The sequence below is a fragment of the Typopeltis vanoorti genome, chromosome 5 (assembly GCF_054136105.1).
Source record: "Typopeltis vanoorti isolate ZY-2024b chromosome 5, IOZ_Tvanoo_1.0, whole genome shotgun sequence".
NCBI classification, from domain to species: Eukaryota; Metazoa; Arthropoda; class Arachnida; order Uropygi; family Thelyphonidae; genus Typopeltis; species Typopeltis vanoorti.
This window is the reverse complement of record NC_143553.1, coordinates 137612317-137640046: the sequence shown is the minus strand read 5'-3', so window position 1 is coordinate 137640046 and position 27730 is coordinate 137612317. Positions and strand designations below refer to the sequence as shown.

The 27730-nt window shown below is 34.3% G+C and overlaps 1 protein-coding gene and 1 long non-coding RNA gene across 11 annotated transcripts in view; one reads left to right on the top strand and one right to left on the bottom strand.

Moving 5' to 3' along the window:
• LOC150106859 (CD63 antigen-like) overlaps positions 1–27730 on the bottom strand; it is a 106143-nt gene that overhangs the window by 22756 nt on the left and 55657 nt on the right. The window lies entirely within an intron of this gene.
• Positions 16301–27730, top strand: part of LOC150106857 (uncharacterized) — a 192931-nt gene continuing 181501 nt past the window's right edge. Inside the window, exon 1 of one of the 3 annotated variants that reach the window (XR_016548375.1) lies at positions 16301–16435. This is a non-coding gene — a long non-coding RNA (uncharacterized LOC150106857). The remainder of the gene's footprint in view (positions 16436–27730) is intronic. The other 2 variants (XR_016548374.1, XR_016548372.1) reach the window with 2 other exon arrangements.

The following is a 27730-nucleotide window of genomic DNA, read 5'->3' as shown; positions in this document are numbered from 1 at the left end:
GATTTCTTATTTATTGTCACCGCTGGAAATATTCTTTAATTGCTTATTTTTTCCACTTGTTTTCATTGTTGTAATGATCTTATAACGAGAAGTGTTTGAATAGTGCAATCCGACTGGCTAACGCCAGTCGAATTGCGCGAGTATGGGATCAGGGGGGAAAGAGAAGGTTAGCGAACAGTGAGAGGAGGAGTTAAAAAAGAGAAATCATGCTTGTGTCACTGAGTGTGACGTATGAGGAGGTGGGAGAAGAGAAAAATATTAAATTCATTTGTCGAACTTTCTTGTTATTATTGAGAAGGAAGAAAGTACTAGATCTGTTAGTGAACGTGCTGGAACTCTAAAAATTTATATAAGTAGTAAATCTTTGCAGCCCTTTTTTATTTTATTTTTTACTTGCTTCCGTTATGTCAGCTTTATTATATATATATTATGTAGTATATTTTATGGTGTTAAATTGGTGATATTGTATTATACTATATTATTTGTCTGATATATTGTCTACAATGATTTCCTTGTTATATTACATGATATTTAGAATGTATATATATATATATATATAATCGAAAGAATGATATCGATTTGTCCAATACATTAGAACAAACGTATCGATATTAAGCTCTTAATTATGTACTTTGTAATTATTCATATTCTAAGCACGCAAATCCATTAATTGGCTAATTAATGTAGTCATAGAGCCGTATGAAACATACGGCTCTATGAGACACATTTTTCCGAGATTAAAAATTAATTATAAGCTCGTTGTGTTTAATGATCTTTCTTGATTCTACAGATCAAATATGTTCTCACTGCTGCATTTCGTAGTGTTTCTCTTTCTTTCTTTTTTTAATTATTTTTATAGCAGTCTTACCTACGAGAGGTTGAAAACGTGTGATGTAATAGCAGAAACCAAACGTGAAACGTGTTAGGTAGAAACCAAATCGCTGTACTCCCAATTCTGGTATTGTTTGTTTGCTGGATTCATTGGGAATGATTGGAATTACGAAAAAGGCAGTTAAAGCTATGAGCGAATACATTATTTCTGTTAACTGCTGTGTTGTGCTCAGTGTATCTGTTTTGTAGGATGAAAAATCCTACAAAAAAATCCTTGAAAAGGACATAAAGATCCTTCGCATCTTAGACGAGATTTCAAATCAGGTTTACTTTCTTGGTGAAGAACACTTGGTATAAATGGAATATAAATTCCGCTTTAACCATTACCATTAACGTTACTGACAGGATGGGTGAAGCACTAGTGCTTTTCATATTCCCCTTTATCTGTAATGAGAGTTGTTTGGGAGTGGGAGATTTGTGAGCAATTAAGCTCGCCCTCTGGGGGCGGTTGTGTTAACTATGATCAGTTGAGAGAAGAATAGCTTTCGGTCTTTTGTGTTTGTAGTAATCAGTCTCGTTGTAATTGACAGCTTGTACGATTAGAGGGTTTGAACGTGAACTTGACTTCACGAAGAATTTTTCTGCAAGATCACGAAGAAAAGAGGAGATGTATGGAATGCCGGTTTCTCGGTGAATCTGTGAATTTCTGATGAACCACGGTGCATCTAGGATCATCCTAAAGCATTTGTTTTGGTTTCTATGCAATTTCGAAATGTTTGATCTTGAAGTGTAACTCCATGCTGGTGAGGCGTAGGTAATGACTGGACGTATTACCATCCGGTAAAGAAGCAATTTATTATATAGGTTCAATTTGCTCTTGGGGTTCATCAATGGGTAGAGCTGTGCTATTACTTTGGAAGATTTGGAGCCAATGAGATTGGCGTGCTTGTTAAAAAGGAGTTTCTTATCCATTAATACACCAAGATATTTGGTCTCTGATTTCCATGGGATCTTATGACAAGAGAGCAAAATGTCTTCTTTAATGCAGACCTTTCTTCTTGAAAACAGAAATGATGTGATGTTATACATTATGGTGGGAGGTCACTACCCAGACCGGTTTCGATATTTATTGAGATCTCATCAGTGAGTAGCTAGACCAAAGTAAAATACTAAGGGTATAGCGAAAAGAACTTATATACTCTGCTATCGAAACCGGTCTGGGTAGTGACCTCCCACCATAATGTATAACATCAGACATCTCCTAGGAGATGGGTTTTACATTATGGAAAATACTAAGAATAGCGATCAGAGCTTTACCCACCTTTGCTACGAGTTGCCCTAGTTTGTACTACGTACTTGAACTACGTGCTTTAGCTTACACTGGTAGTTGCCGATACGTTTATAGTTACTATATTCGGCATGAAACTCTTTGATTCCGATCTTTGAGTTTCTTATTCGGTTTTAAAACAATGTGGGATTTAATAACCCCTTAATTTAAATAATGTTTACATCGCCGAAATGAAGCCTATTGGCTCTTTATTTTAATTAATATTTAATATTAACGTAAGTTGGGGATTAGCCGAGGCAGATATAATCCTTTCTTGTCAAAAGGATAAAAATGTATTCCTATAAACCCATTAAATAATGTCAATGTCGCCTTTGTTATTATGTTGATAGCGCGGCAAACAGACTCGTGCTTAAACCCACACAATGTAACCGTGCTTCGACCTTTGCAACTGAACTCATAAGTTACGAGAGCGCATTCGTAGTTTCTGACGTGGAGAATTAATTCTCCAATGTTCGCTGTCTCCGTAACTCTCCCGTTTCTGAGAACATAAGAATTAAAGAACATTTCACTTCTCTCACCTTCTTTCTATTGAGTCATTGGATTTTCCAATCAAAGCAAAACGATAAAACAGATATTTGAGAGAAAGAAAGCAAATACAGGTGAATAAAAAAAAATACGCGTGCGAAGCAAAATTAATTCGAAATTACAAACACCAAGTTCCTATATATATTTTTTTAATCGACTTTTAACTTTTTATTTTTTTCGTAAACTGGTGATGAAGTCTGTGTATTCGGCTTTTGGGAATTATCTTGGCAGATAAGACCGCCAGGTGAATTTCAATTTATTGCATGCTTTTCGATAAATATATTTTTTCTACGTCTATAAAAAAAATGTTGCGTTTTCATCTGAGTTTGAAACAAATGTGACGTCATGGATTTTTTTCTCACACGGTTTGCAGAATTAACCTCTGTGATATTTTAATGTCTCAAATACAATTTGAAATTAAATTAAAAATTTATTCTAAAATTCAAATTAATTGAAATTTTTGTTCTAAAATTCAAGTGAAAATGAAATAATATTTAAAATTTATTTTAATCTTTTTAAATAACTTAATATTTTCCCCATCATTCTTAAAATACATAGTACACCTTCATATTTTTAATATTAGAATAATACAAGTAAAATTGACAAACGTTTTGTTTTTAACTTCATTCAGATGACGAGATAAAAAGTTAAGGACTCAGTACATAGCCCAGTTTTATTTATTTTTATTTTTAACGATACAGTGGTATTTTGAACTTCTGGATGCTTCATTTAAGCGAGGGATTGGGAATTTTAGCGTGTTTTTAGGTTCATTTATCATTTATATCTACTTTAAGGATAAGGATATATATTTATATTTATTTTAAGGATATATATATATATATATATATTATATATCCTTAAACGAAAGCTATTATATATTATATTATATTCTTAGTTCGTATCTTGTGTTCTTCGCTATATTTTTATTGAGCATTATGTTATTTCCATGTTCTGTTTTTTATTCCATCGTTTTCCACATGCCAACCTCAAGATTCTTTTCTTTTTATTCCACAATTTTATCATCTTATATTGCAATCTTTACATAATTTTTTAAAAAAATATTTCTAACTATTTTTTTCTCGAAACGACTGACATTTAATGTACTTCCAGTGATTCCGTTGATTTTGTCGAGTCAATACTGTAAATGTAGGCAAACTTATTATAGTATTATTTTCAATAAATAACGCGATTGAATGTGCCTTTCTTTCAGTAACTTAATGTTATAAAACTGTAACGAAAAAAAAAGTTCTTTGTAGTAGGGTGAGAGGATTTGAAATAATTTAAATTAAATAAATATTTGATTAATCATATAACAAATAAAGTCTTTCCTGATTTACGCTTACGCACAGACCCACACTTAACCGTGCAGGCATTCGAATCCCAATCCGATGTCTGTTATTGTGCATATTCTTCCAGTTTGCCTATTTTGACAGACAAACGTAATTTCCGGGGAAGGAAAAAACTCTCTACCACAGAATAAGACCGACTAACTCATCACTGGATTGAAAATCACCTGATAAAGGTTCCTCACCTCATAGATGACATTCGAAGCCGGGTATTTCCAACCAAATAGCTCACGTAAACCAACTGAACTACGGGGGGCTCCTAATATAAATGGATTAAGTCATTAAATTAATAATAGACTCTCTTGTAGCTCAGTCGGCTCCGAAGATGCTCTGTGATTGGTTGGAATTAATCAATCGCTCTATCATAGTGGAAATAACAACTACTGTACCTCTTTGTCGCGGAGAGGATTCGAATTCGGATCCAAATATTTCAAGTCCTAAATGCCACTTGTGCTTTCGAGTGTGCCTCAGAGGGCACATTCTTCAGACGAATTCTTGTTGTTGAATAAGAATTCAACGAATCATAAGAAATAAATCCAAGTCGATCAACTTTTTTTTAAGTCACTTGACTTTAAGAAAGTTAAAAGTGCATCTGCTGTTTTTTTTTTTTTTTTTTTTAGATTTATTTCTCGGATAGAATCTGCTGAGTCGATGCTGAATGAATTTGTGTCAACACTTCATATTTTAAGCTGTTCAGAATGAATTTTGTGGTTCCTGTAAAGAGACATCTTGACACCGCAGATAACTGAATCTCAAACTTTATAAATCAAAACGTCGTCTAATAAGAGACTGTCAGCAAAGTCTGTCCCCTTTCTTTCATAGTCGTTCATCGAGACATTTCTTTTCCCCGTCATCGATCTGTTTGTTTGTAAGGCTTTCAGTATTTTACGAGTTTATAAAGTGTATATGACGTAGACCAAGATGAATCATGAACGTTTGAAAAGATAATGGAAGTGCCTGAATAATAATAATAATAATAATAATAATAATAATAATAATAATAATAATAATAATAATAATAATAATAATAATTGGTGCAACTTCAAAGAAGCTATCCAACTATTTACAGCAATTAAACATCAACGAAGTGACCCCATATGACCTACAATAAACAGCATTACTTGGAACAGTTCATATTTTACGACGCTACCTGAAGGACTATTCTTAGATTCTTGGGTAGAATCTGAATTATTCTGTATCACCTGTCAAATTTCTGTTTATATGATATCTTGTTTTGACTGTGTATCAATTATGTAAATAAAAAAAAATAAAAAAAAAAAAAAATAATAATAATAATAATAATAATGTGAATTATGCTTAGATTTATTGCTGTTTTTAGATTTTAATATTTTTTCATGTGTTTCCACACACAAAAGCTTTTTAAACCGGAGTAGAATAAAGAATTTTCTATATTTTAAATTAATTTTATATTTTATTTTATTTTTTTTCATTATTATTTTTTTTTTTTTACATAATCGTGTCATCCTGCGCTAGAGAACAAATATGTAGCTTTCACTTTAGTCTTCCAATAATTAGTTTAAGCTATCATTATTATTTTTAAGCTGTCGTTCTAATATGCCATTTTCCTAAAATAAAATATATGCTTAGATTATATGATTTAAACAAAGGGAGAGTTAATTGTTTCAAGTATTTAAATCGAAAATTTTAAAATTTAAAAACTGATGAATATTTAACTAAATATTTAAATAATTAAATGGCATTATTATTTATTTAATATCGTTATTTATCGTTATTATTTACATATAATACACCATTTTAAAAATAAATACGTGAATTTTGACTAAAAGCACTAAGAATTTGAAAAAATAGATTAATATTTACATAAATATAAATAATCATTTAAATAAATATAAAGGTCTAGAAATTTAGGAAAAAATGAAATGATCCTTAAAATTAATATTATTTTTTAGGAATTTCTAATACACCATTTTGTGGTCTATATTTTTTATTTATTAATAATCAGATTAAAACCTCATATTCTTTTCCCGCCTGTTTCACAGTATCACCCAACAAATTAATGGACTAATCGAATTCATTACCACAAGTTATATTTGGCACCAATACACCGGAGCAGTTTTTCTTGACTTAGAAAAGGCGTTCGACAAATTATGGCACTTTGGACTACTATACAAATTGATTTTAGCTGGCATTCCATTAGATCTAGTCCAAATTATAAAGTCATTTCTTAGTGACAGACGAATGCAAGTCAAACTAAATGATATATTATCTACCCAGTGATGCATCTTGGCAGGAGTACCTCAAGGGTTCTACTGGCACCGATACTTTTCACGATTTACATGGCGGACATTCCGCACAATCCAATGACATCCATCTTTGCCCTATACGCAAGCGACACAGCTATACTAACCAGATCTATTAAACCGCACCTTGTCACCAAGAAACTGCAAGAAAACCTGCAGAGATTAGAGCACTGGTTCTCGGAATGGAGATTGCAAGTAAACTCTCAGAAGAGTATCGCCATGCTCTTCACTAAAAACTCGATATCTCCCAAAGATGACATCTTCCTATTTAATATCAAGATTCCCTGGAAAGCAGAAGCCAAATATCTGGGTGTGCTGCTGGACAGAAAACTAACCTTCAGCCCACATATAAAAGCCTCATGTACAAAAGCATCAAGAGTCATTGCACAGCTTTACCCTCTTATCAATAGGAATAGCAAGCTGGATACCAAAATAAAACTGCTGTTTTATCAGTTGATGATTCGACCCATTATTACTTATGCGTCCCCAGCCTGGAGCCACACCTCAAGTACAAATATCCTCAAACTACAGAGAGTGCAAAACAAATGTCTCCGCATGATCTTAAACGCACCATGGTATATCAGAAATGTCCAATTCCACCGGGATACAAATATCCCCTACATCTACTCTTTCCTGCAGTCTTCGGCAGTAAAGTTCTTCTCAGCATCCTCTTCACATCCAAATGAATTAGTGCAACAAGCATCAACTTATGATGAAACAGACTTCTCCAAATATAGGAGACCCAAGGCCATCTTACTTCCAAATGAAGATCTTTAAATTGCACCCACCCAAGCAGAGCACTTAGTTCATAAACTTTTCCTCACACAGTAATCTTATCAGATAGAAGGATTATAAAAGCATTTTGCTTCGCCCTCATAGTCAGCAACGTCTTGCGTCATCTTTTTTCGCGACCGTGAGATGCGGTGCTTAATACCCCTGGAGGGTAATGGATGGCAATGCTGTAGCCAATGAAGTCCTAACTGAGGCTAGGCTATTGCTGTTACCCTCCTGCCATGATCAGAGCTTTTATAGCTCAACAACACCTTATTCCTACAGATAACGGGGAAGATGAAAAGCATTCTTGTTTCGCCCCTTTAAGCCTGTCCTTATAAGGATAAGGGCATCTTTTTTCCTTCCCGTATATAGTGTACTTCTAGAAAAACTTTAAATAAAAGAATTTAGTAGACAGTGAGCAAAGTAAAAAAAAAAAAACTCAAGTATTTTTTAAACCCTTTTCAATTAAGAAGCAAATGAGGTAAAAAGAGATCAAGGAAATATCTCCATGGTTGATTTAGAAAAAACCATAATTATTCATCCTTAGCCTGCAAGAGAATCAGAATCTTTGTTGAAGTAATTAAGACCTATAAATTCCTTTGCTACGTTTCCACACAAATCTCGCTCTGAAAACATCGACTGACAAAAGAAGTAATTATGGAACAACCCTTCAATAGGAGTAGAATCACGTACTGTGCGCCTACACACGATGAAGCGGAATCCTCTGCTATTCACAGAGAGTATTGTTATCGGTCCCCAGACAACACACCTCGAGGAGGGGGGGGGAGAGAATTTAATTAAATATATAAAAGATCGTTAGGGGAAAAAAAAGAAAAAAAAACATTACCTGGGAATGCTTAAACTACTGAAATAGAGTCATTTAAAGCTCGACCTGATTGTTTACATATCACCTGAAAACCACTAGAAGTTAAGCAGAAATTTTAAACAACATTTTCATTACATTAAATGGAAAATAAATCTGTGTAGATTGTAAAAATACTAAAGTCATGGACGAGATAATATTGAAAGGTGCCTGTGCTGTGTATTTATCTCCATTTGTCGTGATGTGTCATTGAGATTGTTTGTTTACTGATGATTTCACAAATATGTTAGCTGTCTTTTTTTTTAACCACACTGATATTATAGCTTTGTGCATTAATAAAGAATGCTCATTTTAAAACAAAATACAATAATGAAATAGAAAAATGAAAAATCACTTTCGATGAAAGACTTTGTATTTTGTAATATCCCGTTTTTTTTTAATTATTTTTTATTAATATTATTTTTTAAGTCAATAACCTAAACTGCGTTTAAAAGCTATTTCTGACGCACATTATTGTATATTGATGCAATAATGGTCCTTCGGGTTGTATGATGAACTCTGAACTATCCGTATTGTGTTATGGGACTTGAGACTATTTTAGTAATTTAGCTTATCGAAAACTTTGTGTTTCTGTTTTGTGCGTGCACGCGAGTGCATGCTTCATTATTTATTACAAGGTACTTGAGGGAAATAAAGCTAGGAGGATAATATCTCAATTTTAGTAAAACGTATTTGGACTGCGGGAGAGTCAGAGTTAAATTAAACTAATAATAGTGAAGATTTAATAAAGATGTCATTACCTTCTCTTCTTTTAAATTTAAGATTTAACATTAGCAAAGCTTTCCCGTATTAAATATTTTTAAAAAAAATCAATTTTACTAAAATATGTAATTAATTAAGGCGATCTTGTTTAGTGACTGCATATCAACAAACCAGTTGGTTTGAATTATGTCAAAATTTTTACGGTTTTTGAATAGCACCTTATGAAAAAATTTTGGCCCCCAACTCAGCTGGAAGAACGCGTACCAAATCTGAGGATCGGTACCACTAGAGAACGCATTCTATAAATAACTGTGGGATTACAGATAACATCCTTGCCACCTTACTCTAGCTGACAGAGCGGCACTTCAAACAAGTACATGACACAAACTGAAATTGGTATCAAGGTCCTTATCCACATTAAGTGGCTTCGTGCATTAGCTACAGGTCGTTCACTTGAGCCACGTGGAGCTGTTTTTGTTGAAGGATAAACCAAGGTGTCATTGTGTAAAGGGAGATGAATGATTAAGTATTGCACTGAGTAGCGTACAGGATAAGAACACAGTAATTTCGCAGAGAAAATAGCGTGTTTTTCTATAAAATATCCCATGGTGACAATAGGTTCTGATTACATCTACCAGGTGGCACGGAGTAGGCAACATGTTCTGACTGTTAGTAGTACACGGCAAAGTTGAGAAAAATGCGACAGGCGAACCCTCCGTAGTTCGGCAGTAAGATATTTGACTTTACTTCTAAAATATTTAGAGTTTAGATTCAACTTCTGCTACCATAATGTGGACTGTACTCTTAAAAAAAAAAAAAGTGATATCTTAATATCTAAGTCGCCGATATATCACTTATTCCATTTTGCAAACAGACAAACAAAAACAATCGCTAGTAATTTTCGTTTTGAATTCTTCTTTTCAACTGCGGTGTTGCTTTGAGAGCCTCCGTAGCTCAGTCAGTATAGAAGAAGCCCTTTGGTCGGAAAGACCTGGGTTCGATTCCCGTCAGTGACGTGAGGAACCTTTATCTGGTCTTTTTCGACTAAAGGTGAGTTAGCCGGTCTCATGCTGAGGTAGGGTTTTTTCCCACCCCAGAACAAGCAAACCGGCCCCGTAAACACACATGAATACGTCCCAGCCATATGCCAGTCAAGAGCCAGGATAAAATTGGGAGGTTGGGGAAAGCAACGGTAAATTACCCTGTAAAAATCTCACCAGCAATACTTTGTGGGCAATGCCTACGATCGGAAACGACTGAAAGGGAAAACTAGGTGTTGGTTTGAAGCATTGAGTATCATTGACATGAGATTTAAGACGGAAAATTATTAAAAATTAGTTAGTACGTAGCCACCTAAGTAATTCGTCCATGATTATTTTAAAGAGGTTAGTAATATTTAAAAATATTACTAACCTCTGCAGGTTAGTAATATTTTTAAGACTAAATTGAAAGTTATGTAATTAAAGCAGAATTAGAATGACGCATTGAAGGAAGTGATGTCAGTAAATACTTTCACATAGTCTAAGTGAATTGATGTAATGAACAGATTGTTAACTTAACTGGCTTGTAAGTGATGAATCACATCTAAGTAATCACCTGTTTTCAATTAATACTACAACAAACGTAGTCACTTTCAGTAACCTCAATCATAACAAATTACATCACAAACCTTGTTGTTGACTTTTGTGCTAAAAACAAATCAACAGTATCGAAGATATTCACAGATATATGCTACATCAAAGAGATATATCAAACATATATGCTTTTATATTTAGTCCTTATAAGGACTGGCTTAAAGGGGCGAAGCAAGAATGCTTTTCATATTCCCCGTTATCTGTAGAGGACAGTGTAGGGATAAGGTGTTATTGAGCAATTAAAGCTCTGATCATGGCAGGAGGGTAACAACAATAGCCGAGCCTCAGTTAGATCTTCATTGGCTACAGCATTGCCATCCATTACCCTCCAAGGGTATTGGATTGAATGAATCAATCACCGCATCTCACGGTCGATTTGATTCCTCTCCCCTCATCTCTCTTATATTAATATATATAAACTTTATATTAACTTATAAAAGGTGTAAAAGTTTTAATAACAGTTTAGAACTGAAAAATAAAATAAGTATATTTTAAATATATATAATTTATACATATATATTTTAAAATAGATTATAATTTCGATTATTGTGTTAATAGTAATATATGAAAACAAAACAATGTACTGGTGTGTGCGTATATATATTATAAGGGATTTTCAACTGAAGTTATCTATATTATAAAGACTTTTCCTGGAAACTTGGTTTTTTATTGTTTATTTATTAATATTTCTTCTGCAGTACTAAAAAAAAAACATGATATGACAGACACCCACGATTGATAGAATGCATAGCAAAACTTTATGTTGGTTGGTATGAAGGAAAGGAAGGGTTAGTATTAAAAATAATAATATAAAAATATGAGATAAACTTCTTGAATGGTGGGCTATTTCACAAGATAGAGTAATCTGGGCAGATTTCAAAATGGGGAAATTGGACAATGAGACTTATTTATGTGTATGGTGCAAAAACTGGCGTAGAGAAAATAAACCCGAGAAATAAACAAGTGCTTCGGAGAAAATTTGGAATAAACAGCAAAGATAATAATAATGGTATTTGCCGGATTTCTGTTCAGGACATCTAGTCAATTAAATCATTAAGACATAAAGTCATGCGTAAATGACCAAGTAATACAAGCATCTTGATTAAGGCTAAGAAAAGCCTATTCATATTATAGGCTAAGAAAAATGGTAGAAGAGAAACTCTAAAAGGACAAGCTGAGTTCAGGTCAAATACAGATCGTCAGGATCAGAATTTTACTTTACTAAGACAAATAGTCATCATGGGAATATAACAAAGGACATGTACTGTAGATCTAGAAAATTCAAACAATAAGATGCTCTCTCTCTCTCTCTCTCTCTCCAGAATATGTGATGTAAATTGGATATTTACATCTATTGTAGTGTATTAATACAGAATAATATCTAATCTACAGATAAGTTCTAATTTGGTAATTGGAAGTGAAGGAAATCCAGGAAGGTGGTTTAATGTAAAACAAGGTGTAAGACAAGGATGCACGATCATCTCCACTCTTTTTCATCTTCTATATGGATCACATTATGAAGGAAAGTGGCATTAAACCAGATATAAAAATCGGAGATGTTAATCTCCAAAATTTGATATTTGTTTAATGCATTTTACTTTATCAGCTATTTACTTTATGCAAAATAATACTGTACTCTCAAATAAATCCAACCATAGTCTGCAGGACAGGATATCCTAAATGAATAACTGCTGTAATAAATTTGGCACGAAAATCAGCAGTAAAAAAAAAAAAACGAAGACTATGAAAATAAAAAGGAACGGCGTGAAGACATCAACTTCATTCTGAATGAATGGAGAAGTAAAACATTACAGCTATTTAGGGGCCTAACAGAATTAGCTTTGGTTTATTTGTTGTATCTAAATAGCCTAATTGACTAAAGCTGGTATGGTAAGAAGTTAAAATAAATTTATATGGAATAAGAGACAGAAATTAGTCAGAACATTAAATTATCTGTATATAAGACAGTGTTGAAACCAATTGTACAAAATGATCTGAGAACTGGGTTAAAAATAAAGCACTTGATCAAAGAATAGAACATACAGTTGCGACAGGTGTGAGAAAAATTACACTAATTTTTCTCACACCTAAAGATGTCATTAGTAACAGATTCATATTATAAATGAAGATATTAATAAGGAACCTGTCATTAAAAATATTATTCAGCTATGTGTGTGTGTGTGTGTGTGAAGATTTAATCTCAAGTAGTATGGTCACTTGATCAGAACGGAAAAAGGAAACCTGACAAAGAATCTATTAATGTTATAGAATATTGTTCAAAAGAAACTAGTAATAAAGTACTCGTTATTATGTAGTGCGATCACAATGTCCTGTGCACATCTTTAAAGTATATATCAAGCAGTCATTGTGATGACGAAAGCAAAAATAGCAACATTGTTTAATAGTTAATTGAATAGTTGTTAGCTTAAGGTACCATAGACTTCTCATTGTGTTAGCGCTAAAGAGTTGGGTTTGGTTTTTTTTTTATTCCGGTCGAAGCAAGCGAGGCTGCAAAGAAATTGTATGGTGTCTGTAAAAGCCATGCTGTTATGTCTTCTGTATTGTGTTGGCTATTATGTCTATCTTGCTACATGAAAAACACGAGTTTCTCGCATTTCTATAGCTACCGTATGAGACCGACTAATTTATCTTCATTCGAAAAGCCCTTGTATATCCATGATCCTAGACGGGATTTGAACCCAGATCATCAACACTAAAAATAGCCTTGATTTTCAATAGAGTAAACCAAGCCGTAATAATAAAAAAATGAATATAAACAATATGTTAATAATTTTTTGTAATTTCTTTAAGATTATATATTGATGAGTTGTGCATATTTCTATTACAGTACCGAGAGAATAAAGAAGTAAGACTGGAGAAGTGTTGTCATAAAACTAAAACGAAATTAATAAGATCATTTTTTGTAAAAGTTACTTTTATGATAAAAATATATCTAAAACTAAAAATATATTTTTAAATTACAGATATTATTTTGTTTACTTTGCTTAATTTTAATATATCTTGAAGTTATTATATAACACCATAAAATTATTATAATATGAATTCTTAAATATCTAGCTCAGTTGAGCTTTGCATTACATTATAGTAAGTATCCAGTTTGTTGTACTGTAATGATCTTCTGATGTTCTTCCCACTTAAGTAGGGTCGCTGTTTGTAGTGAGTCTCCTCCACAACCTCCTGTGTTGGGCTGTAGCCACATCCAAGTTCTCCATCCTCAAGTCATTCTCTTCTTTAGCCGTCCGCGTTTCCTCTTCACATTCATCTGCATGACCTTTCTTCCCACATACTCTTCCTCCTTGCTCATCACATGAACAAGTCATCTCTATCTTTGCTCCTAAATTCGTAACTTTCACCATTACCCTTACATAGTGATTTCTCAGACAATCTTTTCAGGTCACACCGCACATCAGCTTAAGCATTCATACCTCCATCCAGCTGATGTTATTTCCCCTCAGGGCCACAGTTTCCATAGCATACGTCATAGCTAGTCTCACTACTGTGCTGTAGATTTTGCCTTTTATATTGATCGACACCCTCTTATCGCATAGCACTCCAGCCATCTCTCTCCATCCTGATTGTATCCCATTTCCTTCTCAGCCTCACCATCCTCTTTCATTGTTGAACCGAAGTATCTAAAGTCACTCACCTTCCTGATGACATTTTCTGGCAGCTGTAGATCTGTCTCTTGGCTGCCATCCACTGTGCAACACATATACTCTGTCTCACTTCTGCTCAGCCTCATACCTCTCTTTTCCAGTACTTTCCTCCAACTTTCCAGTTTAGCTGCCACTTCTTCTCTTGATTCTGCACACAGCATGATGTCATCCGCATACAATATAGTCCAAGGCGCGTCTTCTCTCGCCTCTTCCGTCACCACCTCCATCACGATATTAAACAGGAACGGACTTAATGCTGACCATTGATGCAAGCCAACTGTCACTAGAAAACTTTATGTCTCTCCCAGACAGGTCCGAACTCTTGTCTTCACATTTCTGTACATCTCCTGCACCAGCCTGACATATTTCTCCGGTACCTTCTTCTCCCTTAGACACCTCCAGACTTCTTGCCTTGGCACTCTATCATACGCTTTCTCCAGAACAATAAACACCAGATGTAGCTCCCGTTGCTTCTCTCGAAACTTTTCCATCATCTGCCGTAGCTCAAAGATAGCATCTGTCGTCGATCGACCAGGCATGAAGCCAAATTGCTCCTTTGCAATCTCCACCTCCTTCCTCAGTCTTCCATCAAGAACCCTCTCTAGGATTTTCATTGTGTGGGACATCAACTTTATTCCTCTGTAATTCTTACAATCTTGTGCATCCCCTTTACTCTTGTAGATGGTACCACCAACCCTCTTTCTGCTCTCTGATTTTTCAGGATGTTTCATCAAGCACCTCAATTGCACACCTTAGAATTGCTTTTGAATTATGTCTCCACCAATCTTGTACACTTTCTAGTCCATTCGAAATCCTCTCTAACACCTGCTCCATAAAATTAAGCGAAACCACTTAATTGTCTTCCTCCCATGGCTTCCAAAGTTCTTATCTTCAACCTTATTAGCGGGTGTTGCTACGCCACTTGATCTGTCGTGATTACCTTACAATTTGTTACTGCCTTAAGATGTTTTCTTCTAGTCAAAATGTAGTCAATCTGTGAACTATTGTAGCCACTTTTAAATGTTATCAAATGCTCTTCCCTGTTACAGAAAAAGGAGTTCACAATTGCCAGATCAAACGTTATTGCGAAGTCCAAAATCCTCTCTGCTTCCTGGTTCATCCTTCCTGCTCCATGGCCGCCATTCACCCTTTCACAGTCCCTATTCTGTCTCCCTATGTGTCTTCAAGTCTCCTCCGACAATCACCATCTCGTTTTCTTCCAGTTCCCTCATTTCTTCATCTAGCACGTTCCAGAATTCATCTTTCTCTTCTGCTATACAGCCAACTTGTGGGGCGTATACACATTAGACGACCAGTTGCTCTTCTCCAAGACCCAGTTTCATTCGCATGATCTTGTCGTTCCTCCTAATAATTTATACCCGTTTCCTAGTACCTTAGCCTTTTTTCCCCCTTCCACCTTGTCTCCTGCAAGCATAAAATGTCCAACTTTCTCTTCTTCATCATGTCTGCCACCTCTCTATTCCCTTCCAGTCAAGCTTCCAACATTCAAAGTTCCCACTCACAACATTCTCTCCACTTGCTGGGTTCGCTTCCTTAACCGCACCCGCCCTTGATGAGGTAGCCCTCGTCCACTTCTCGCAGCTGTAGGGTGATGTGGCTGCGCGTCGCTTAAGGGGTACGCCCTGGCCCTTGTATCACTTTCTTTTCGACTCATTTGATCATAGCTAGAGCTGGCAGTGAAGTTTTACGACCGGATGCCCTTCCTGACGTCAACCCTCGCCATTTATCCGGACTTGGGACCGGCACCTATTGGGGCTAGCTTGCCCCCTTCGGTGGCTGCATAAGACGAAATGACATAGCAAGATAGGAATGATTCACCCCTAGCCCTCGAATGCTCCAATAGTACTACAAATAATATCACAATAATGCACTGCAATAAACGTACTTTTTGTAATTATAATTATATTCGGCTTACTGTACTACAGTAAAAAAACATACCGTTCGCAATAATATCGCTATCTTTAGAAAATTGATTTTCGACTTCAAGAAAGCATGGATTTCAAATAGTATTTGTTAAATAAGTCATCTATATATTTAGAAACTATCCGATTTTTTTTTTTAAATTTACGAAACAATTTTAGAACTCTTTATTTATATTTCTGCCTTCCTTGCAATGAGACTATTTGTAGAGCATACATTACAAGGATGCAGTAAGTTTTGAGACATTGCGTTTGTTTATCTCCGTGTTTGCTTCGCTTTCCCAGAATGTTTGCGACGTAAAAGTTTCTCTGCACCATCCCCTCTTTTTCCCCAACTTGAACTAAAGCCATGGATGCCAGATGTTTGTCACTTTCCTTCCGTTTCAAGCCGCGTCCTTGACTTCTTCACTCCAAAGAAGTCGGTGAGGTCTCTTGGCAGAACGTCCTTTCTTAGAATATATGAAATCTTGAGGAAATATTCAAATATCGTTTTGTAAGTGCATTTTTCATATCTCGAATACATTTATATCTGAAATGAGGTTCGAATTTTGTTCATTTAGAAGTTATGTCGACTTATTAAGACAGAATGAAACCAAATTTATCACAGGATAAATTTGGTTACATTCTGGGGGGGATGTTTTGCCCTCCCCCTCCCTTTTCCCGCTGGAACACTCGGTATTGGCCTTTCCTCTACGCCATAAATTATTATGAATCTTATGTGTTATCTGCAAATTTTATTTGGTCTTAAGATTACCTGCAAAATAATGAGAAAACCAAGCTGTTCAAAATTACTTATTTATGGGACTGATTAAAAATTGTCGAAAAAAAGTATATTAAAATATCTTGATTACTGATTATAAAACTAGAAAACATTTTTAATTATAATACTAAAGTTGAAAAATTAAACTTCTTTGTAATAATAAGATTCATTACGAAAAAAAATATATTTATTAAAGGACACCTTTTATTTTTTTCAATATCTTCTAATAAGTTAATAGGAGTTTCAAGTGATAATTATTGCTTTGGAAAACATTTCCTTTGCGTTGAGAAACAAAATAATAACAATAGGAAGAAATTTGAAAACAGTATTTTATTTATTTATTATTATTTTCTTGGAAAATATAATTTGTTACATTAATTTTTGTTACTAGAATTTTCCTTTATAATACATAATCTGCAGTTACTCGCCAGTTGCAAAATTTACTCGCGATGGGTTTGCATATATGTCGAGTCCTGTACAGAAGGATATAGTGATACCCCCACCCCACAGATCGTGACTTCTTTTTCCTCAAGTAATGATCTGAATTTCTAACAATAGTTATGTATTGCTAGAAATACAAAAAAAAAAAAAAAAAATATATTGTATTCTACAAATTCAGAACAACGCCACCTACTGTTCTTATTCACTACGCGACGTTGTTGGTAAAATTCTTATTATTCAATGTAATAATAATCAGGAGCGTGGAAAAACGAGCTGCATAAAATATAATGTTCTTCATCTCTGGTATATTAATAACCTTCAATAGATGCTTCTTTTTCTTGAACACAATCAGAAATATTAAGCAGATCTTTTATGCGCATGCGTACAAATATTTATTTGAAACGGCACTTCGTTAAAAGTTGGAATTTTGGATAACATCCCGGTTATGGCTTTTCGTAGAGTTCTGATTCACCTAATGAGTACTTTAAATATTTTTAGTTTGGATTGCAATTGAGTTGGCTAAACATCAAAAATATTATATTATATAATATTCATCGCTTGGAATTATTTGATATATATATATTTGATATATATATATATTAATAACTTGTATAGCTAAACAGAATAAATGTACCTTTCCCAAATATAGTAATCACAAACATAAATATATATTAATAACTTGTATAGATAAACAGAATAAATTTATCTTTCCCAAATGTAGTAATCACAAACATAAATAAATTGCTCCTTAGTTTTGTTTAAAAGTATATCACTACCATCCTTCATTATTATATAATTTTCATATATAATATATATTAAGGTGTATTTTTATATATTAATATAAAAATCGTTTTATAAAAAATCAAAAAATTAAAAATAAATAAATGAAAATTATTATTTTTAGATCATTATAACTGAAGAAATGTTTATTCTTTATTCTTCTCTGTACTAGAAATCAAAATAATAGTGGAAATGCATATCATTTCCCATGTCAAAAATTTCGCATTTTCTTGAAGGGAAAATTTCTTTAAAAATAGAAAGTTCCCCACTTTAAAATTTCCAAATTTATTTTTTGTAATTTGTATAATTATAGAAACAGAAAGTAACAATATTTTGTTACTTATATTTAAACCAAATATTTCATTTTCTATTCGGAAGAATCCATAATTATATTCTAAGAAAATGCCTTGACGTATTTGTGACGTCATGTAATTACTGATATTTCCCAATTTTAATACAAAATTTCGTATATTTCTGAATTCGCTCTTTAAGGATAACTTCTTTCTACACTCGAACCCGATTGACAAAAGTTGATGAAATTTGATGTCAAAGATAATAACTTCAATTTTGGTCCATGTACAGTTTGACCCATTATATTATATTTCATTCTTCTTCTTCTTAAGTATTCTGCAATTGAGCAGGTTCTTCTCTTAGTAGCAAAAACTTTCCTTCCAATCTCATCTGTTCTGAGCCTTCTCTTTCAAGGTTGTGTACCTGTCTCCATTGAGCATATCATCTAGCATTGTTTTCCTTACTCTTCCTCGTGGTCTTTTTCCGTCTATTTTTCTTTCGATGACCTCTGATTATTTCATTTCCTCTCAGGATATGTCCAATCCAATTTCCCTTTCTTCTTTTTATCCTTTTTAACAGATTCTTTTCTTCCTCTACTCTTTTTAAGACCTCTTTGTTATTTATTTTATCTGTCCATTTTATTTTTTCCATCCTTCTCCAAATCCGCATCTCGAAGCTTTCCAAAATTTTAATTTCTTTTTTTCCTCAATTTTCAAGTTTCAACTGCACAGAGGGCAACAACACTCCACACATAACATTTTATTAGTCTTTTCTTTAAATTTCTATCTTCTGAATAAATTCCATTTTCTATTAAAAGCATCTTGTCCCATCGCTATTCTTGCTTTTATGTCACTTGCACATCTTCCATCGCTGCTAATCACACTTCCTAGATATTTAAATGTCCTTACTTGATTCAATTTTTCTCCATTTATTTTTACATCCATATTTGTCTCTTTTTATTTTCATTACTTTTGTTTTGCTTATGTTGATTTTCATTCCATAGTTGTTACGGGATTCCAGTAATCTGTTCAACAGATGTTGTAATCCTTACTCAGTGCTTGATAATAATGCCTTGTCATCTGCGTATCTTATTGCAAATATCTGTCTACCTCCTATCTTTATTCCTTCTTCTGCAATCTCCAGTGCTTCTTTTAACATTCGGAATACACATTGAACAAACTTGGTGACAAAGAACAGCCTTGTCTTACTCTTCGTCCAATGGTACCTGGTTCTGTTGTGTTATATGTTTTTTAAGACTGTCGAACAAAGAGAAACAAGCACATTTTTTTCCACAATATTTTTAAAAGGCGAGCCGTTAACGAAGTTCACAGTATATTTCAAGTTTCGTTTTAACAAGTTAATACAAGACGTTCAAGATTAAAACGATCGAGTATGGATCGTACGATGGCTGAATAATGAAATAAAGAAGTAAACAACGCCTTACTAGTAGCTAATAATTTTAAAGAAGCCATTCTTGGTGTATTAATTTATATTTATAATCACAATCTTCACAATACTGTGCCATATAAAATAGGGCACACATATTATAAATCTAATTTTCGTGATCATTGAATGTGTGTTCTTGGGCTAGTCTGTCTATTTTGCAGTAGAAAAAGTCCCAAGTCAACACGGCTGGGTGTGTGTGTGGGGGGGGGGTGCGCGCGCACGCAGTATATTAAAGTATATTATATTAAAGCAAATGAGTACAGTATATTAAAACACTCTAGAATCCAGAGTTTTGTATCTACTGCTTTTCTTGCAATGCGATCGTTTTTCTCTCTTCCAGTACACTCTCGCGATATGTCAAGGCACAGTTCCGTACATAAGAAACTTGTCCTTGTTTCTAGTTCAGTGACGTACAGAAGCAGCCTTCACGGTTGTGAAATCATCCGAAATTCTCCCCACTGTCGTGTTAATAACACTGACTGGAACGTCAAACCACCACGTCATTTTCTTCTTTCTTTCCTTTTCCACTATAAGCAACACCCGAAGGTGGTTCTCATGTCTTTGGATTCACCGCGTTCTATTTGTCACTCACCCATTCCACCCCACCTCCCCCAAGCGACATCGCTTCCTTGGAGGTTTTGGGAAGAACATCTGGAGGTCAGCTATCGGAGACAGAACGTTTGCAGTCGCTCTGTTTTCATATTAAGGGAAGAACGCCAAAGAAAGACGTCTACTTTGGTCGAGATACTTTTCACAATTCTTTATGGATTATAATATGTGAGAAGGATTAAACTTCCATGTGGACTGTTGGAGGGAGTTCAGCTAACGTATTTCAATCCGATTATAGAATGGAATAGAAAATGTCCTGCATGCTTGCCCACGAAGCCAGTTTAAGTGTGTGCGTGTGCGCGTACATATAATCCTTTCTCTCTGCATTCTTTAGATACAGAATGACCTAAGATTTAGAATCGCAATTGTACTCACTGATTATTGATAACAAGAAAAAAATAACAGAACGCACATAACTGAAAGTAAATCTGTTTCTGTCCTATTACAAAAAAAAAAAAAAAAAAAAAAATAGGACAGAACATGTATTAAGTCTTTTCCGTCAATGTTTATAAATACATACAGTAAACCTTCGATTTTACGGACCTGGATTTAACAGACAAAATTTCCCGTCTTTATGTCACATGTGAAAATTAACACCCTGTTAATTTTAAAATGCTTTTAACCAGATTTGCTTATAATTAAATTAACAGGTTATTTTTTGTTATTAATTTCCTGTTATTTTTAACAAATTTTGGCGAATAGGCCATCATATATTGGTAAAACACTGTAGTAATTTAGCCAACACAAATGAGTCACCGCTCATAAAACATGTTCGGCGAATGATTAGCACGTGATCACACCAATCACGCTATAATTGGTTCTTTTGTTGCGTGGCGTGACTTTCTGTTTTAAAGCGTGCCGGCCGATTACATAAAAGTTTCTACATAAGTAAAAACATGTAAATTAGCTAATTTGTCATTTTTTTTTTACATACGTATTCGGAAAATGTATTATATAACGGACTTTCGGATTTAACGGACACCCCCTCGCCCGAATTAGTCCGTTATATCGAGGTGTTACTGTATTTTAGCATCTTAGTTTTTGTATTTCATCATTCACTTTATTCTTCATTTCGTAAACAAACTTTCGTAGTGTCAAATATTATTATTTAATATAAATTTTTATTATTCTCTTGGGATTTTTAAAAGATATTACAAATTATAAGAAAAGCAAATGATTTTCAAATATTAACAAAGTATTTAATTACCAACTGATTTTATTTCTAATCGATGAAAAATCGATGTCAAGTTCTTTCCTATCTAATCGATAGGAAAGAACTTGACATTGTCAGCATCCAGGAATGCGTTAGCAGAGCTAATCTCAGGTGGTATGGTATAGTCACTTAAATAGAATGGGCGAGGAAAGATTAGCAAAACAAATGTCCTCTGCCAGGTTGGCAGCAAAACGACCCAGAGGAAGACCAAGATATAGGTGGATTTATATGGTACAAAGTGGCTTAGACGATAGAAATATAAGATCTGATAATATTGGAGTCTTGACATTGAACAGACTGATTTGGAGGAAAATTGTAGATAGGACATTAATAATGATGTAATTTTTTTCATGTAGTACTATCATATCCTGTACACCCCTTGAGGGTACATGGCAGGAATTTGATGATGATGATGATGATGATCGATGAAAACTATCAGGCATACTATCCAACAAATCTACTTAATTCCTAATTGTTACAGCGCCTTTCCACCTACTATCATTGAAATACAATTTTATTAATACAGACCAGTATTTTACAATAAACATTTATTAAAACCTACCAGTTTCGCCAGCAAACTGTCTGGCTTTTTCAAGGCATTACGGAGATATGAAAGTTAGTAAATGCAAATTAAAAGGAACATAAAAAACTTTGTAAACCAAACTAGTATCTATGGTTACACGTTTCGCGTGACAGAGAAGACAAGAAGAATCCCACCGTCAGCACGTTTCTACTGTAGTGATACCTTTCATCAAGTCAATTTCTTATCAAATAGCAAGAATACTAAGAGCCCACAACATCAGAGTGGTCTTCAAACCAACCACCAACATCAGACAAGTTTTAGGATCTCCAAAAGATAAAGTTCCGTTCTACAAATATCCAGGAGTATATTACATTCCCTGCTCCTGTGGTCTTGCCTACATCGGACGAACTTCACGAAGTTTAGAAATTAGACAAAAAGAACATGTTGGTGATGTAAACCACAACAGAAGCATCTCTTCCGGCTTAGCATATCATTTCTGCACATCTAACCGCACGATAGATTGGCAAAACAGCTCCATGCCATATCTCGATGACGACTACAGGCATCGTGTATTTAAGGAAGCCACAATAGTACTAATAACCGGCGGAAACCTCAACAGAAATCAGGGTGTAATTCTAAACAGTTCGTGGAAAAACTTAATCCTCTCTCTCTCAATCAATCTGAACTACAGCTAGCCAGTAATCACATTACAAGTCTACGACAAACACGCATGCGTGATAATGAATAAGAACAATAAGCCATCTCTGTCACGCGAAACGTGTAACCATAGATACTAGTTTGGTTTACAACGTTTTTTATGTTCCTTTTAATTTGCATTTACTAACTTTCATATCTCCGTAATGCCTTGAAAAAGCCAGACAGTTTGCTGGCGAAACTGGTAGGTTTTAATAAATGTTTATTGTAAAATACTGGTCTGTATTAATAAAATTGTATTTCTATTATAAAAACGACCAAAAATGTATACTTTAACCTACTATCATTCTTATTTTCAAAAGTATCATTATTTGTCCTCCCCCCCCCCTCACAAGGAGACCGAGAAATCATCGTTGGGGAATATTTTACACCACACAACCTACCATGAAATCTTAGGTGTTGTTTGCGTGTGTTCTATGGTAGATTTGCCGTATGCGGAATGAAAATTCCAGTTTTCGGGAGAAAAAAAAAATCCTGCTGACCTCAGTATGAGATCGACTAACTCTCGTTCGTTTAAAAAGCTCATAAAGATTCTTGTCATGGCGAGAATGGAATGTAGGTCTTTCCAGTCGAAGGATGCATAGGACTAAAATATATGAAACTGATTTTATGAAGTTTCTGGGTTTTACTTTTCTTTTAGTTGTATTTATTTATTTATTTTTTTTAAGAAAAAGAAAAAGAGTCAAATTGAATATGTTCAGGCAGTGATTAAATAAAATTTAATAAAAACAAAAATAAAATACTTATATTAAATATTATTACAATGCACTCTTTTATATGAAACAAATAATATCACGGGTGCGTATCGAAACATGTTTGTTGCGAATCTGTTTAGTCATTCTCCATTCTCGCTACGACATGACGGAAGTCGTGGGCATGGTGAATCTGCAGCCACAGCACCATCACAGGTTGTTATTCTTTTGTCGTATTATTTATCATTAGAAAGGGCAGAAGTTGACTTTTAGTTAAAATTTGGTTGCTGTTTTGATATTCATATCTTTTGAATTTTAATGATTTAGTTTTGTTGTGTACTACCCAAAATCCTTCAGTGTACCACTAATGGTAGTAGAGCAAAGAATAGAAGGAAAACTAAAAAATTAAGACAATAACACACATTCGGAAACAATAAAGGACTAGCTAGGTTTCAGTTATGTAGAATACAGCGCATATAATCTATGATAGCTAACCTTCTAGATGGAGATGAATATAAAATGATACATGTTATTCACAAGTTATACATTTTTTTTAATGTATTTAAAATCTCCCAAAAATTCCCCCCAAAAATGCTTTTGTAAACGTTAAAACGCAATAAAAATAATTTGTGAGTTCAACGTATCTCATCATTGGCCTGTGGAGTAAGATAGGCTGAGATTCAGCAGATAGTAGGAGAGGAAATAAAGATAGAGTGCATAGTAGTAGTAGAGTAGATGAATGAGGCCTCAGCTGACCTGTTTTAGCTGTTGACCCCCCAGGGGTGCTTCTAAAACGGTCGTTGATTTTTCACTTTTAAAAAAGGAAAAATCCTGAAAAAGGAAAAAAAAGGAGAGGGTATGCAAATTTAACAAGTGTAAATAAATCTAAAGACTATGCGGAAGACAATTCTATACAGGAATGAGTTTGCCGAGCAAACCCAGAACAGTATGACCAGGAAAAGAAGGGAGTTGACCTGGCCCGGAACACCTCGCCCTGAAAAGGGCTTGGGACCACCTCGATGTTGGCCTTCGCAGTCCGGGTTTGTTCAGGAAACGCAATAAAGAAACTGCAATATCAAAAAAAATGCAATATTGGTTCTTTATAAGGACTGGCTTAAAGGGGCGAAGCAAGAATGCTTTTCATATTCCCCGTTATCTGTAGAGGACAGTGTAGGGATAAGGTGTTATTGAGCAATTAAAGCTCTGATCATGGCAGGAGGGTAACAGCAATAGCGAGCCTCAGTTAGAACTTTATTGGCTACAGCATTGCCATCCATTACCCTCCAAGAGTATTGGATTGAATGAATCAATCACCGACTATGTAAGTAAAGGTGAAATCTCAAAAATACGGACGATCTCTAGGCCACTCCATAGTGAGCGAAAGACCGTCCTAATCTCAGCGTTGGTTCCACTCAGTGACAGGCTCCCCGACCACTGAGCAGAACCGCTCATATTCCGAGGAAAATAATTCACCGGCAAGTACCCCTCAGCGGGCCGTGCCGGAGAACACTTTCCCCGAAGACTCAAAGTGCTCCCTTAAAGCAAAAACCTCAAGAGAGCGAACTCAAAAACTCATCGCCCAAGGGGGTAACAGCAACAGCCGAACCTCAGTTAAACTTCATTGGTACAGCATTGCATTGTTGCCATCCGTTAACCCCAAAGGCATTAATGAACCAATCGACTATGTAAGTAAAGGTTCAATCTCAAAAATATCGGACGATCTCTAGGCCACTCATTCGTGGGCGAAAGACCGTCCAAATCTCAGCGTTGGTTCTACTCAGTGAAACTCGATTACCGAGCAGAACCGCTCAAATTCCGAGGAAAATAATTCACCGACAAAGCCCCTCAGCGGGCCGTGCCGGAGAACACCTTCCCCGGAGACTCAAAGTGCTCCCTTAAGGCAAAAACCTTAAGAGAGCGAACTCAAAAACTCATCGCCCAAGTGGGTAACAGCAACAGCCGAACCTCAGTTAAACTTCATTGGTACAGCTTTGCGTTGCTATCCATCACCCCCAAGGGCATTAATGAACCAATCGACCGCATCTCACGGTCGATTGATTCGACCAAAATGCCCTCCAATATTTTGGTTTCCTCGGAAAAAAATATATATATATATATATCTAATTTGTTCAGTATTTTTATTGGCTTTTCAAAATTTTTATAAAACTTTAAAAAAATCTCAAAATAATTGTTAATAATATTTAAAATTCGAAAATATTTTGGTTTCCTCGGAAAAATATATATATATATATCTAATTTGTTCAGTATTTTTATTGGCTTTTCAAAATTTTTATAAAACTTTAAAAAAATCTCAAAATAATTGTTAATAATATTTAAAATTCGAAAATATTATTTAAGTTACTATATAATTTTATAATAATTATATTTCTTTTAATGATACTTTTGGACTTTTTTCTATGTAAAACGTTTCTAAGCTGCAATGTTAATTTACTTGGAGATAATATATTCTAAAATTTCTTTTTAACTGTTAGCATCCTAAAGGCTTGAAAATACAGTATATTACAGTAACTCATCAGTATATTATCGGCGGGATTAAATACTTATTGAAGTAAGAATTTTGATACATTAAACATAATTATATATATATATATATATATAATTTCATATAAATTTATTTTTTTAATATTATCTTTTCAAGAATTAAAAAATGTATTCGAGAAACTGGAATAAAGAAATAAATCATTACATTTTCAACAATACCCACTAAACTTCTACACTCAGTAACAACACGATAATTTTATTTTTACTGCAATCAAGAACACCGGCACGATCACATCTACATCCCGTTACTTCAGACGATATCTGTCAGCCTGGCATTTTTGTAGTGACTACAATTACCTGCCTATTAACGTCCGAACAAAACTTAATGGCACTGTGAGCATGGAAAATGACGGTAGGCGTGCATTTGCGAAATAAATGTACAGGAAATGATTGCATGTCCAGGATATCGTCATAAATCATGAAAATTGTGAGGTGTGATGGAGAAATTGTGTATTCTTTGCTCTGCATCCTGTGATTTATTGCCGATAGGTAGTTCGATCAACAACTACAATAACTCTTTCTTGAAGAAAATCGGTCTCTAACATATTCATACGCCAACATCTGCCATGCGATTCTACCAGTGTATATATACTGTATAATATATAATTAGTTATTGCCAATTATCATTAAAGATTTTTCTTTTTAACATACGTAAGATATCCGCCTTTTTAGTAGCTTAACTATATTTAGTAGCTTAACTATATACTATATACTATACCCGAATGCGCAATCTAAGATTTATTTTTTTTTTAAGATCTATGTGATTTGTGGTCCAATACTTAACCCAAAAAATGCCCTTATAAGGACTGGCTCAGAGGGGCGAAGCAAGAATGCTTTTCATCTTCCCCGTTATCTGTAGCGGGCAGTGTAGGGATAAGGTGTTATTGAGCTATTAAAGCTCTGATCATGGCAGGAGGGTAACAGCAATAGCCGAGCCTCAGTTAGAACTTCAGTAGCTACAGCATTGCCATCCATTACCCTCAAAGGATATCGGATTGAATGAATCAATCACTGCCCCCAATTGGACCCAAAAAATACCTTATCCTTATAAGGACTGGCTTAAAGGGGCGAAGCAAGAATGCTTTTCATATTCCCCGTTATCTGTAGAGGACAGTGTAGGGATAAGGTGTTATTGAGCTATTAAATTAAAGCTCTGATCATGGCAGGAGGGTAACAGCAGTAGCCGAACCTCAGTTAGAACTTCAGCATTGCCATCCATTACCCTCCAAGGGTATTGGATTCCTATTTCCCCAAAAAATACACAATACCGTTAAACTAATATATCAGAAGTTTGTAAAATTTTTTTTGGTGTATAGTATCTTATCTCAGATATATTGTTGTATTTTAGTTAATTTTCTGAAAATTTATTATATTATACTTATATTATATTGAAATACTGAAAAAACATATTTAAAACTTATATTATTAACTTATATAATATTATACTGTAATATTATAGTATCTTTCTTATTCTTAAATTATTCTTCATATCATTGTATCTACGAGAGAAACAGCAGTCAAATATTAGCTGTAGTATTAAACGTAAGTGTAAACGTAGTGTTCCCTACGTTTGATAGGCCACACTAACATTTGTGACACAAGATGGCGCAATGACCTAAAATGTCGGTTTGTAACTTAGCAAGCTCTCAAATTTTATTAAAATAGTAGTAAAATCATATTTAATTCAAAAACTTGAATTATAAATAATAAACATCTTTATATTAAAGAATATGTCTTAGGAATATCTTATTGAGAAA